The 13,460-nt window shown below is 41.2% G+C and overlaps 1 protein-coding gene across 8 annotated transcripts in view; it reads left to right on the plus strand.

The window, feature by feature from the left end:
- ppfibp1b (PPFIA binding protein 1b) overlaps positions 1 to 13,460 on the plus strand; it is a 149,541-nt gene that overhangs the window by 20,762 nt on the left and 115,319 nt on the right. Inside the window, exon 2 of one of the 8 annotated variants that reach the window (XM_048607438.1) lies at positions 127 to 219. The exons of the other annotated variants lie outside the window; for them this stretch is intronic. The gene's annotated coding sequence lies outside the window, so the exon portion shown is untranslated. The remainder of the gene's footprint in view (positions 1 to 126; positions 220 to 13,460) is intronic. 8 annotated transcript variants of the gene reach the window in all.

Genomic DNA, 13,460 nt, shown 5'->3' on the forward strand with positions numbered 1-13,460 from the left:
TTAGAGAAACTGTTATAAAAAATTTAATATCAGAGCACTTAAAAAAACAATGACAGGATTGAACTGTCAGCTTGGATTTATAAAAGGGAATTCATGCTTGACAATTCCATTGGAATTTTTTTTCAGGGTGTAACTAGTAAAAGTGAGAAGGAGGAAACTTGTGGTGGATGTGGTTTACTGGAACTCTCCAAATGGGTTTGATAAGATTCCATGTAAGAGGTAAGCACATAAAATACTAGCACGTGGAATTGGGAGTAGTGTGATGACATGGATAGAGACCTGACTGGTAGACAGGGGCCAGAAAGTAGGAGTAAATGTGTCACTTTGAGTAACAGTCAGTGACCAGTGGGGACTCCAGGAATCTGTACTTGGACTCAAGTTATTCAAAATGTATATTAATGATTTGGATGAGGGAGCTAAATGTAATATTTCCAAGTTTGCAGACAACACAAACCTGGGTGGGAATGTAAACTGAGAGGAGAATGCAGAGGTGCTTCAGTATGATTTGGACAAGTTCAGCAAGTTTACAAATGCATGGCTGATGTCGTATGTAATGTGATAAATGTGAGGTTATACACTTTGGTAGCAAAAACAGGAAGGCAGATTATTATCTGAATGGTGATAGATTGGCGGTGCAACAAGACCTGGGTATCCTTCTACACCAATTGCTGAAAGTAAGCATGAAGATGCAGCAGATGGTAAAGACAGCAAACGGTATGTTGCCCTTCATAGTGATGGATTTGAGTACACCTGCAATTCCACAGGGCCTTTGCTGAGATTACACCTAACATATTGTGTCCAGTTTTGGTCTCCTTACCTAAGGGAGGATGTTCTGGCTACAGAGGGAGTTCAACAAAGATTTACCAGACTGATTCCTGGGATGGCAGGACTGATGTATGAAGAATGACTGGATCAGTTAAGACTTGTATTGGCTAGAATTTAGAAGAATGAGAGGACATCTCATGGAAACGTACAGGTTCTAACTGGACTAGATAAGGTAAATGAAGGAAGGATGTTTCCAATGACCAGGAGTCCAGAACCAGGGGGTCATAGTCTAAGAATATGGGATAGACCATTTAGATTAGGAGAGTTCTGTTAACTCACTGAAGGGATATGGGTGTCGCTGATGATCAAACGACTATTGCCTGCCCTTTGTTGCTCTTGAGAAGGTGCTGGTGAGCTGCCACCTTGAACTGCTGCAGTCTGAGTGTTGTATGTTGATCCACAAAGCTTTTAGGGAGGCAGAATTTTGACCCAGTGACTTTGAGAGAACAGTAATATATTTCCAGGTCTGGAATTTATACTACATCTGTTAATATTTGAGTTTAGGACAGAATTGGGCTTTTAAACCAACTGGGTGTGCACCTGTTTGCGTTCTGCCCGAGCTGCCTCCAACCCCTTGCCATTTAACTCTATCGGCATACTCTTCCATTCCATTCCCCTCCTTATCTAGCTTGCTTTTAAGTGCACCTGTACTATTTGCTTCAATGACCCCTGTTGGTAATGCATTCCATACTTCCATTGATTAAAGAAATTTCTCCTGAATTCCCTATTGGACTTTATAAATCTAATCTTCCTCATAGTCTCGACTTTGGCCTTCCCCAGAAATGGGCCTTGAAGGGATCACACTGATCTTCCTTCTTCTAAGGAAAAGAAGCACAACTTGTTCAATTTTTCCCATTGATTTAACGGCAGTTGTTATATCATCCTTTTGGATTTTCTTTTGCCCTTTTCTGATGCCTTGTCCTTTTATAATATGGAATCAGAACTGGGGCACACTTCCAGATGTTTTCTAACCAAGGTTCACAATTAATACAGTATTGGAGTAGGCTATTTGGCCATCTTGACTGTGCTGGCTCTCAAAAGATGCTATTCAGTTAGTGCCATCACTGCGAAACTCTGCACGTTCATTCTTATTCAGCTCATCCAATTTCCCCTTGATTGTTTTGATTTAACCTGCCTCCTGCACACACTCTGGCATTGCATTCCGGATGATGATTGCTGTGTAGAAAAAAGGTTTTCGTAAAGTCATTGCTTTTGTCAATTACTTGAAATCTATGCCATATTGATCTCAAATTTTTCACAAATGGGCACAATTCTCCATGGGTTTAATGTAATTTCTCTATTTTTAAAAAATCTATTCTTCTAGAAATGAAGTCTAATACTTGGTTTGCTTAATTTTTTAACCTTTATTTCTATCTTGTGATTCGAGTATCTGCATTCCTGGAACCCTTTGCTTCTCTACCCCATTTGGATTCTTCTTTTTAAAGGACTGTGGCTTTCTTAATCTGTTTACCAAAAATGCACCATCTCACATTTGTCCATGTTGAAATTTGTGCCAATTGAACACTCTTCCTAGCAAGCTTCATGATCTCTATATTCTGCAAGATCCCCTCAAAAATGTGGTGTCATATGTAAGTTTAGAAGTTGTACATCTTATTCCTGAAATCTAACAGTGAACAACAGTAAAATAAAGCACAGAACTGTTGGTGCTGAAAATCTGAAATGAAAACCAAAATTGCTTGAGAAACTCGGCAGAACTGGCAGTGTCTGTGGAGAGAAAGCAGATTTAATGTGATAGGTCTGGTGAGCCTTGTTCAGAGCTCTGAGTTCTGAAGAAGGCCCACTGGACCCAAAAGTTTAACTCTGCTTTCTCTCCACAGATCATGTTAGACTGCTTGTGTTTCTCCAACACTTTGTTTTTGTTTGTTACATTTCCACCTTCCTTCAGTTCTGAAGAAGACATGTTTGTCAGACCTGACCGTCAAATTTTATAATATGATCCTAGACCAGATCACCAAATTGTTATGATCTGGTTAAGGACCAGTAACCTTTATTTTTAAAATACACAAAAGGTGTGCTCAGGGACTTGTGAAGAAAGTGCAGCCACAAGATTCCACCGTTATGTACAAACAAGACTGTACTATACAAGTTAAAACTGTGCTATAAAAGTTATAATCTACAATACATGTAACCCTTATTTCCAGTACTTGGATATAACATAGTCATACAGCATGGAAACAGACCCTTCAGTCCAACCAGTCCATGCTGAAAAAAATCCCAAACTAAATTAGTCCCACCTGCCTTTTCCTGGCCCATATCCCTCCAAACCTTTCCTATTCATGTAGTTATTCAAATGTCTTTTACATGTTCTAATTGTGCCACCATCCACCACTTTCTCAAGAAGTTCATGCCGCCCTCTGAATCGCCCTCTTTTTTTTTTTAGACATTACTCCATGTTTTTTTGAAATCTGTCTCCTCTCATCTTAAAAATGTTCCCCCAGTCTTGAAATCCCCCCATCCTAGGGTTAATGCTTGGTGTCTTTTCCCTATCTATACCCCTCGTTATTTTATAAACCTTTATAAGGTCACCTCTCAACCTCCCACACTCCAGTTAGAAAAAGTCAAAGCCAATCCAGCCAGTCTTTATAACTGAAACTTTCCATACATGTGGTCTACATGGATAACATTCTGTGATTCAACACCCCATCACAAGCATCAAATAGCAAACGCAATCAAGAGAGATCCACTGACACAATGGGTCCTTAAATCTCGTTAAACTTCCCAAAGGGTTGCAGGTCTTCACTTTTGCTGATTCAACCTTGAAGCTCCCCCTCAAATTTATTTTGTCATTATCTACCTCAACTGCTCCTGCTCTGGTTAATCACACTGGTGTCCTAAATTCATGCTCCCCAAAACACTGAAAATTACTCTCTAGTATTATTCACGACTCTAACTTTAGCTGATAGCTAAATTCACAAAGCTTAAAAATTGCTCTGGGCTTTGAGCTCTAATCTTGTATAGATGTATGAAGCAAATATGGCTTGAGATTTTCAGCCCCTTCTCTCTTACCTTCACTGCAGTAGTATTGCTTGCCAGCTTCTTCTAAGCTCCTAACAGCATCTCTCAGTACAGAGTCAATGATGTTCCCACTTTCTTGACTCGCCAGGGCTACTGAGTCCTACTGTCAATTCTTAACTGCCTTCTAATCTCTAGAACTTGTTTCCTGAATTGTTTCTAACAGCACAGTGCCATCCAATTGCTCTTGACTCATTCCCAATAGTACAGCTAACAGCCTAACATGGCAGTTCTATCTGTCTGCCTCTTCAGCTCTGACTCCATAACTGTTTTTCACTGCTGTTCAAACTGTCCTGAGTGACTTTTTGAAAGCCTGGCAATAAGTTCTGACATTATTAGGCAGAATTGGATGTTGCCACCCACTTGGAATTCCCTGTACTCCTGAAAGTTAGTGTTTCCATTTTCGCAGAATACTGGCTTTTATCACAAATAATGCATACGAAAGGATTAATCACATTTAACTCCGATGTTAGCCCTGTTTTTTGCCCTAGGTACTGCCTGAGCTGCTAAGTACTTCCATCTCTTGGTTTTTTTTTACCTCTGCTGTCTTTCGAGACATCTGGTTGCTTGTGCAATTAAATAATTCACATTAGAGGTACATTTGTTTTAAAATAAAGTAACAACACTGGTGTGTGCACTGGAACAAACCTGACCTAAAATATAATTATTCATGTTCAAGTTAAGTATTTATGATTGATATAGTTCACTATTTTCTGGGATTCAGTTTTATTGGTACAATGTTCCTTAGTGGTTAGGTTGCATTGTAAATTAGCTTACTGTTATGGAAAGCAATTACTACTTGTACAATGAAATTTTCATTAATTGAAGCTTATTAACCAAAGTTTCCAGGCTTGCTGCCGATGTGTGATGCAATATTCAGGAAGTAACTTCCTAATTAAATAATTCCCACGTGTTGAAGATGTATTTGAGGCAAATTTAAAATAAATGCTTGGTATATTTCATGTATCAAGAAGACTCCTAATATTTAAGGTTCTGGCAAAGATTTGTAGCTTGGGTTGTGGTTGAGGTTGTTGACTGGCTTGCCGAGCTGGCTGGTTATATTTTAGATGTTTCAACACATGCTAGGTAACATCATCAGTGCAGCCTCCGATGAAGCAATGTTATTCTATTCAATTTAGTATTTATATGATCCAGTTTGTTGACGTGTTTTGTCATTTTCTGTTTTTTTTTTTGCAAGGGTTTGTATATGGGGTATAATTCCACATGTTTATTGATGGAGAACCAGGCCTCTAGGAATTCCCATAAGTGTCTATGGTTGGCTTGAGCTAGGATGGTCATGTTGTCCCAGTTAAATTGATGGCCTTCATTGTCAGAGTGTACTGAAATGAGGGAAAGTTTGTTGTATCGTTTTGCTGCTAGCTGGTGTTCATGTATCCTGATGGCTAGTTTCCTTCCTGCCTGGCCAATGTAATGTTTTTGCATGGTATTTTGTACACTATGTTGGTCCTGCATGTCATGGGTATGGGGTCTTTGGTCCTTGTAAGTGTTTGTCGTAGTGTGGCGGTGGGTTTGTTGTGTGCTATCCTGATTCCAAGTGGTCGTAGGAGTCTCGTTAGTTCTGATATGTTCTTGACATGTGGTAGTTTGGCCAGTGTTTAGGTGGTATTGTGTCCTCTTGGTGTTGTCTATCTAGTAGGCATCTGCAGATGAAGTTGGGGTATCCATTGATAGCGAAGACCTTGTATAGGTGCTCTTCCCCTCCTTACGAAGCTCAGGTGGGTTGCAGCTCATTTATATAGTGTCCTTAACACAGCTTTGTTTGTGGACATTAGGGTGACTGCTGTGGAAATTGAGGATTTGATCAGTGTGGATTGCCTTCATGTATACGTGGTTTGGAATTCCCTATTCATCACTTTGTTCTACCCTGACGTCTAGGAATAGAAGTTGATTGCTGTTTTCCTCTTCTGTTGTGAATTTGATCCTGGTGAATATGTTATTGATGAAGTGGTGTGTCTCTTCTAACTTAGTGCGTTTAATGATGACTTCATCTACTGATGTCATCCACCGCCTACTAGATAGACAATACCAACAGGACACAATACGACCTAATACACCAGCCTCTCTACAGTTTGGAAAAAATGAGCGCACAGGCTCCGTTTCCTTTTTAAATATGACAAACCTGTAGTCACAGGGATCAGTCTAGTGAACCTACATTGCACAATTCCTAATGCAAGGAGGTTGAACTGCACATATTGCTTCGGGTGTTGTCTTGCTCAAGCTTGATACAATTGCAGAAAAATCTCTTTATTCCTAATTTCAAATCTGTTTGCAATTAAAGATAAAAGTTCCAAAAACCTTCCTAATTGCTTGCTGTACCTGAATGTTGGTTTTCAGTGACTGATGTACAAAGACAACCAGGTCCCTTTTGGATGTCAAACTTTCCAAATGCTGTAAAATTAAGGGTATGTTTCTTCATTTTCTCGGAGTGGATAACTACTTCATGTGGTCAGTATAACTTAAATGGGCTGGAAATATTAAAGTAATGATCTTTGCTCCGATCACATGGGAGTGAGCCAAGTTTTCCCTGGCTCTATGTTAAATGTCCCCCATTCTCTGCCTGTTCTGATTCATACTATGATGCTCAATTGGAAAGCTGTCCTGGAATCTTCTGTACATGCTGCTAAAATTGTCGCAGTCCTAGAGCTAGTTTTGCAATTCTTTCTCATGTGGCAATGAGATGAATTTACTTATGTAAACAGGGTGCAGACTCATACACTGAAGTTTAAATTAAAAAGCAACAAGTTAATGTATCTTTTTCAAGCATCTTCTTAAAAAGCTATTTAACCATTCAGACAGCAAGAACTGCAGATGCTGAAGTCAGAGATAACAGTGTGGAGCTGGAAGAACACAGCTGGCCAGGCAGCATCAGAGAAGCAGGAAATTTGACGTTTTGCGTTGGGACCCTTCTTCAGAAATGGGAAGGGGGAATGGAGCTGGGAAATGAATAGAGAGAGGAGGGGTGGGGCTGGGGAAAGGTAGATGGGATGGTGATAAGTGAGTGCAAGTAGGGAGTGGTGGGGATTGGTCAGTGAGATGAGTGGGTTAGATAGGTGGGAGATAAGCTCCTCTGATGCTGCCTGGCCTGCTGTGTTCCTCCAGCTGCACACTGTTGTCTCTATTTAACCATTCCCTTCTTTGTAGATGGATCAAGTTTAAAAAAAGTATTTTGAATGAGAAAACCAGCAAGTTGAGACTTATCTTGCACACAGAATTCCAGATTTAAATGTGTCAACTGCTGTTTGTTACAGTTCTTAGCAACTCTGCCTCTAGCTGGAGCTTGCTGTGAGATTGGTATCAAAAGCTGGACCCGCTAACATTGATTTTGCACGATCTAAAAGCAGCTTTAACTGGGCTTTGATAGTTGCTTGAACCAGGGCTGTAATGAGGTCAGGAGCCGAGTGGCCTTAGCAGGACCCGAACTTAGAGAGAATGAGCAGTTATTGCTAAGCAATTGCTGCTTAAATTATTACAAATGAAATCAACAAAATCTTTAAAATAACGCTAATTTTTAATATCTTATCTGAGTACAGTTTGAGAGTCCCAATCATACTATAGCTTTATTTAGAAGACTGCCTTACTATCGTGATCATTATGGCATTTCTCCACTTCTCTCCAACCACTTTGTAGTTGTGTATCAATGTTGCTGAGGTCTTTGTATATCCTCATGTAGCTCCATCCTCCACTACCTTACTGAATCGTCCTTGCCTCCCTACATCCCTATGTCTTTTGTGTTCCTTTCATCAGCTGTGCTGTCACTTGTAATTATCTCCTTAGTTACAGTTTATCCTTGCTTTTTTGACATGTTCATTGCCTACATTGCCTGTAAATTTTCTTGCTGCTATACAGACTTCCAAGGTTCATATGTGGCAGTGGCTTCTGAAACCCATATGTCATGTGTAGAACCTCTGCAGCTGTGCAGTTTAGAGGGATCATTGCAATCATCACTCTTCCCCTACCAGCCTATTCCAAAATTGAATAGATTGGGTTTTTCTCTCTTAAAGTTATGGTTGGCTTCTTAGCTGTGTGATACTATCCCATTTCAATAACATTTGCCACTTAGCATTTGTACCTAGCAGTGGAGGAAAATACTGAGGAAAGTTTTTTTTGTTTCTGCAATCATAGACCATGTTTATGTTGTACAAGGACGTTGCCCTTGTAATTCAACCTTGCAGAAGCCAGCAACATATTAGTACTGAAAATGTTCTTGCCTTTCACAGTTGTACAGGTGTTTTGGGGACAGGGAAGAAGATTGAGGAGCTGTACTACTTTGAGTCAGGAACTTCAACAGCTTTTAAAAAAAAAAACTTGGAAAAGCTTGAAGCGCGAGGAGCAAGTTGATTTTATTAGAATTAGATTTTTATTGTCATGTGTACTCAAGTACAAAGTCACCATTCTCCATTTTAAAATATAGTATCAAAATGTTAAAAAAAAAAAGAAACAGAGCCAAAAGAAAAATGTCCAGATCTTAAAGTCCTTATCCAAAAAAAAGGCAAAAGTCCAGATTTTAAAGTCTTATTTCCCTGAGCCTAGCCATGACCTAAAGTTTTGGTCAGCCTCCTCCTGGGACATGCTGCACCAATTGCCTTTGCTGCTGCCACTGCTCGCTGGAATGAGCCATCTCTGTTGTCACTGTTTAGAAGTTTGGTGCTGCTAATTTACTAAAATGCAGTAATTGAGAATCCACTTGTCCTTCTGTTGACTTGAGCCTATTCAGAGGATTTAAAAATTGATCATACAGCTAGCTCATTGTCACTGAGCTATATATTTGTATTTTTAGTAATATTGTAATCTTGATTGACTTGCAATAGCTGTCTGAATGTGATTTATTATTTATGTTTTGTTCACTTGCATTTTACAGTGAGTGGAACAGTAAAGTGCAGTGGAAAGTTTCAACAGTCACCGCAATCTGGCACCATCTTGAATAGTTTAAGGATAAAAGATACAACTGAAAGAGTCCTAATCCCTGAGCTGGCTCACCAACGACTCCTGTGCTACCACCCCTCCACTGCCTGTGCCAGACTCACGAATGTAGGAGTCGCTACTGTTTAGGTGCAGTCTCTTTGCTGCTGGGCCCACCTTGCCGCCACTGATGCCGGGTCACATGCTGAACCCACACTCACCCTGCTAGGAGTCCCGGCTCCAGGCTTAGCATGTTGCTGTTGCTGTGGCTGCCACCTCACCAATGCCAGTAGTTCCCCCCTCTAGGTCTGCTGCAGCCAGGAATCCCTGGCTCTGCTGCCAGACCAGACTGCCCCAGCTGTTTCACCAAGAGTCCTGCTCTGACTGGCCGCCCTTTAAGATGTAGCCTTGCTGGCGCTGCCTGTGATTGCTGGAGGAGCTTTGCCGCTGCTGCTGCCTGCTCCAAACGTCTAGAGGGCATCCCTGCTGCTGCCACTGCCTCCAATAGATTTGATTTATTTTTGTCACATGTACCCAAGTACAGTGAAAAGTTTTGTTCTGTGTACAGCACAGGCAATACAAGGACGTACAGATCATAGAGTGTTTAGACAGAACACGGTATACAAGGTTACGGCTGCACAGGAGGTGCACATAAGCAAGATCAATATTAGATTTGAAATTAGAGGTCCATTCAGCAGTCTAATAACAGCAAGGAAGAAGCCGTTCTTGAATCGTGCGTTTAAGCCTCTATATCTTCTGCCTGACAGAAGAGGTTGGAAGACCGTTTCACTGGGGTGGGAGGGGCCTTTGATGTTGGCAGACTTTCCGTGGCAAGAAGTGTAAATAGAGTCCATGGATACGAGGTGGTCTGGGCTGTATACACAACTTTCTGTAGTTTTTTATGGTCCTGGGCAGAGCAGTTGCCGTACCAGGCCGTTTTATGCACCCAGCTAGAATGCTTTCTATGGGTGTATCTGTAAAAATTGAAGGTCCTTGAGACATGCCAAATTTCTTGAGCCTCCTGACAAAGAGGAGGCACTGTCCCACCTTGACCGTCGCAACTACATTGGAGGTCCAGGACAGATTGTTGGTTATCGTCACGCGTAGGAACTTGACGCTTTCGACTCTCTCTCCATCTCAGCTTCGTTGATGTAGGTGGGAGCGTGTCCTCCTCCTTTCTTTTTGAAGTCGATGATCATTCTTTAGTCTTGCTGACATTGAGGAACAGATTATAATCTTTGCATCACAACACCAAGCATTTTATCTTCTTCCTGTATTCTGACTCCTTATTGTTTTATTTCTGGCCTACAACGGTGGTATTGTCAGCGAACTTGTAGATGGCGTTCATACAAAATTCGGCCACACAGTCGTGAGTGTACAGGGAATACAGTAGGGATGTATGCTGGGCAAAGAAGTGGCAGATGGAATTCAACCCAGAAAAGTGTGAAGTGATTCACTTTGGAAGGTCAAGGGTTAATGGCAGGATTCTCGGCAGTGTGGAAGAACAGAGGGATGTTCGGATCCTCATCCATAGATCGCTCAGAGTTGCTACCCAAGTTGATAGGGTTGTAAAGAAGGCATCTGGTGTGTTCGCTTTCATTGGCAGGGGAATTGAGTTTAAGAGCTATGAGGTTATGCTGCAGGTCTATAAAAATCTGGTTAGACCACACTTGGAATATTGTGTTCAGTTCTGGTCACTTCATTACAGGAAAGCTTTAGAGAGGGTGCAGAGGAGATTTACCAGGCTGCTGCCTGGTCTGGAGGGCAGGTCATATGAGGAATGGTTGAGGGAGCTAGGGCTTTTTTTCATTGGAGTGAAGAAGGATGAGGGGTGACTTGATAGAGGTGTACAAGATGATGAGGCATAGATAGAGTGGATAGCCAGAGACTTTTTCCCAGGGCGGAAGTGTCTATTACGAGGCAGCGTAATTTTAAGGTGATTGGCAGAAGGTATAGGAGAGATGTCAGAGGTAGGTTCTTCACACAGATAGTGGTGGGCAGCTGGAATGCGCTGCTGGTAGTGGTAGTGGAGTCAGTTACTTTAGAGACTTTTAAGTGACTCTTGGATAGGCACATGGAGGATAGTAAAATGTAGGGTATGCAGGGTAGATTGGTCTTAGTAGGATAATAGGTCGGCACAACATCGTGGGCCGAAGGGCCTGTGCTGTGCTGTACTGTTCTATGATCTGTGTATCCTTGCGGGGCGCTGGTCTTGATTATTGCGGAGGAGGTGCTGTTGTCTATCTTTACTAATTGTAGTCTGTGGGTCAGGAAGCTTAAAATTCAGTTGCAGAGAGCTAGGTCGCGATGTTTTGAGATTAGTTTTGTTTGGATTATAGTGTTGAAGATGGAGCTGTAGCCAATAAGTAGGAGCCTGATGTAGTTAACCTGGTTATCCACATTTTCCAGCGATGAGCGTAGGGCTAGGGAAATGGTGTCTGTTATGGACCTGTTTTGCCGATAGGCAAATGTCAAAGGATCAAGGGAGGCTTGAGTCGGTGTGAGCCATAACTAACCTGTTGAAGTACTTTGTGATTATCAGTAGCCGTGACGAGTTGTGTCTGTCATTGTCTCCAGCAGCCGAGAAGAGCCGCCATTCTGCACATGGCCTACTCTAGCTGCCGTGCTGATTTTGCTGACTAACCCAACACACCTCCAAAGAGAATGAAAAGAAACAAAAATAAAGAGAAAGAGCAGAAGTAAAAACAAAGCTGGGTTGGAAGAAAAGAAAACTAGACTGTGGGCAAGAAACCAACTTGCTGATTAGTTGGATTTGTTGAAGTGCTGGCACAGCAGCAATCATCCAATTGGTCTCCTGTTCTGTAAACCTCTTATGATTTACTTGGTTGTTGATACTTTTTATCTGGCTTTTGACACGTGTGAAATTTGAAAGAATTTCCATTGAATGCTAGGATTTTATTCCATCTAGCCATCCTCATCGTCCTCATGCCATTAAAAGGAAACATTTTTGTCAAGGATGCATTTCTATTTTGAATTTGGAAATCCTTTTTACTTGATTTGCATTCAGCAATTTAAATTGAGCTGTGGAGGTAGCGTTTTTTTGCCCTGTTCCAGTTTGAACTAACAGGTCGTGACCTGACTGCAGCAGATGTGGATGAGTGTATTATTTCACAGTTACTGATCCCTGCAACTGAAACCTCTTTTTGCTTTCATTATATTCATACATTCTTATCTAGGTATATAAATAGGGGTTTCTAATTCAGTGTATGGTCACTTCGTAGGCAGCTCATAGGTTCTGAGATTAGTTGGATTTGCTCAAGAGGCATTCATCCAGTTTGCCGCCTCCTGTTATGGAAACCTATTAGGGAATTATTGATACTTTTATTCAGTTAGCAGTACTTCATAGTAAATGCTGGCTTTGTTTCTTACAAATAAATCCATTTTATGTTAAAGGATGTTAACTTCATTTTTCCACTTTGCAATTCCTCCACTCCTGTAGAAACCTTGCTAAAAAAATATGATTTGAGTAGGGGAATAAAGGATGTCCTTTACAGTTACCAACAGAAGCGTAAGTGGATATATTGTATAACCAGTGTCAAGGGAGGAGGTATTTTGAAGGGCTAGGTAGGGAAGGGAAGGAATGGAATCAGGAACAAAAACAAAGTTCCTGGAAAAGCTCAGCAGGTCTGGCAGCATCTGTGAAGGAGAAAACAGAGTTAACTTTTTGGGTCCGGTGACCCTTCCTCAGTTCGGAGGAAAACTTTGCTTTGATCCTGAGCTTCCAGTTGCCTGCCAACTGTTTTCTCCTTCACTGATGCTGCCAGACCTGCTGAGCTTTTCCAACAGCGTTGTTTTGTTCCTGATTTACATCATCCGCAGTTCCTTTGGTTTTTATTAAGGAATGGAATCAGTTGTTGTGGACCACATGAGGACAAGTGCCATTTGAATTGAATTATAAAGCTGAGAGGTAATGTCTGGATTGCTACTGGAGCCACAGTGCTAAATGCCTTGGAGATAAGCAGATCAGCTGTGTGCACGAGGAACTCCATTTTAAGGGGCATTGGGCACCAGTACTGTAATAGGAAAGAACTCCTCTGTGCTAACAATTTACTTGGCTGGCACTAGGGTCAGAGTTGACTGCTGATTGAGCCATAAAGAATATATCAGCCAGTCTGGGCTTGTGGTAGGTGCACAATTTTTAAATAAAGTGTGTAGAGGGAAGAGTTCTATGTGGAATTAAGAACCTAAAAATAAGAGAATCAGTGTAAAAGTCAGATTCCAAGAAGGGATAAAGACAATATTATTATTCTGGAAACAAAACATTACAAAATAAACCAAAACCAACCTTAGTAAGGAATTCTCTATCATTCTGAAATGGGTTTCTAGCAATAGCACCACTTCCCAATGGCAGGATATTGGTTCTTTTCCTAATTTCCTCAAGTCTCTCAGCATCATGAGACAAGGCAACAGCATGTCTCAGAATCCAGTGACTCCAACAAATTGGCTTTCCCCTTTGCATATGAGTGTATCCAGGAAAAAGGATATCAATTTCCACAGCAGCCCTTTCAACCATTGTTTTAATCAACTGCAGCAAGTGATCCATCAGAACTGAGATATTATCTCGTAGCCATAATCTCATCAGTAACTACCTGATCATTCCCACTTCGACCAGTATGCAATTTTCCTCCAGCTTCACTAATTGATTTGTTTAGTCTTCATTC

Source organism: Rhincodon typus, chromosome 18 (assembly GCF_021869965.1).
Source record: "Rhincodon typus isolate 14 chromosome 18, sRhiTyp1.1, whole genome shotgun sequence".
Classification (NCBI taxonomy): domain Eukaryota; kingdom Metazoa; phylum Chordata; class Chondrichthyes; order Orectolobiformes; family Rhincodontidae; genus Rhincodon; species Rhincodon typus.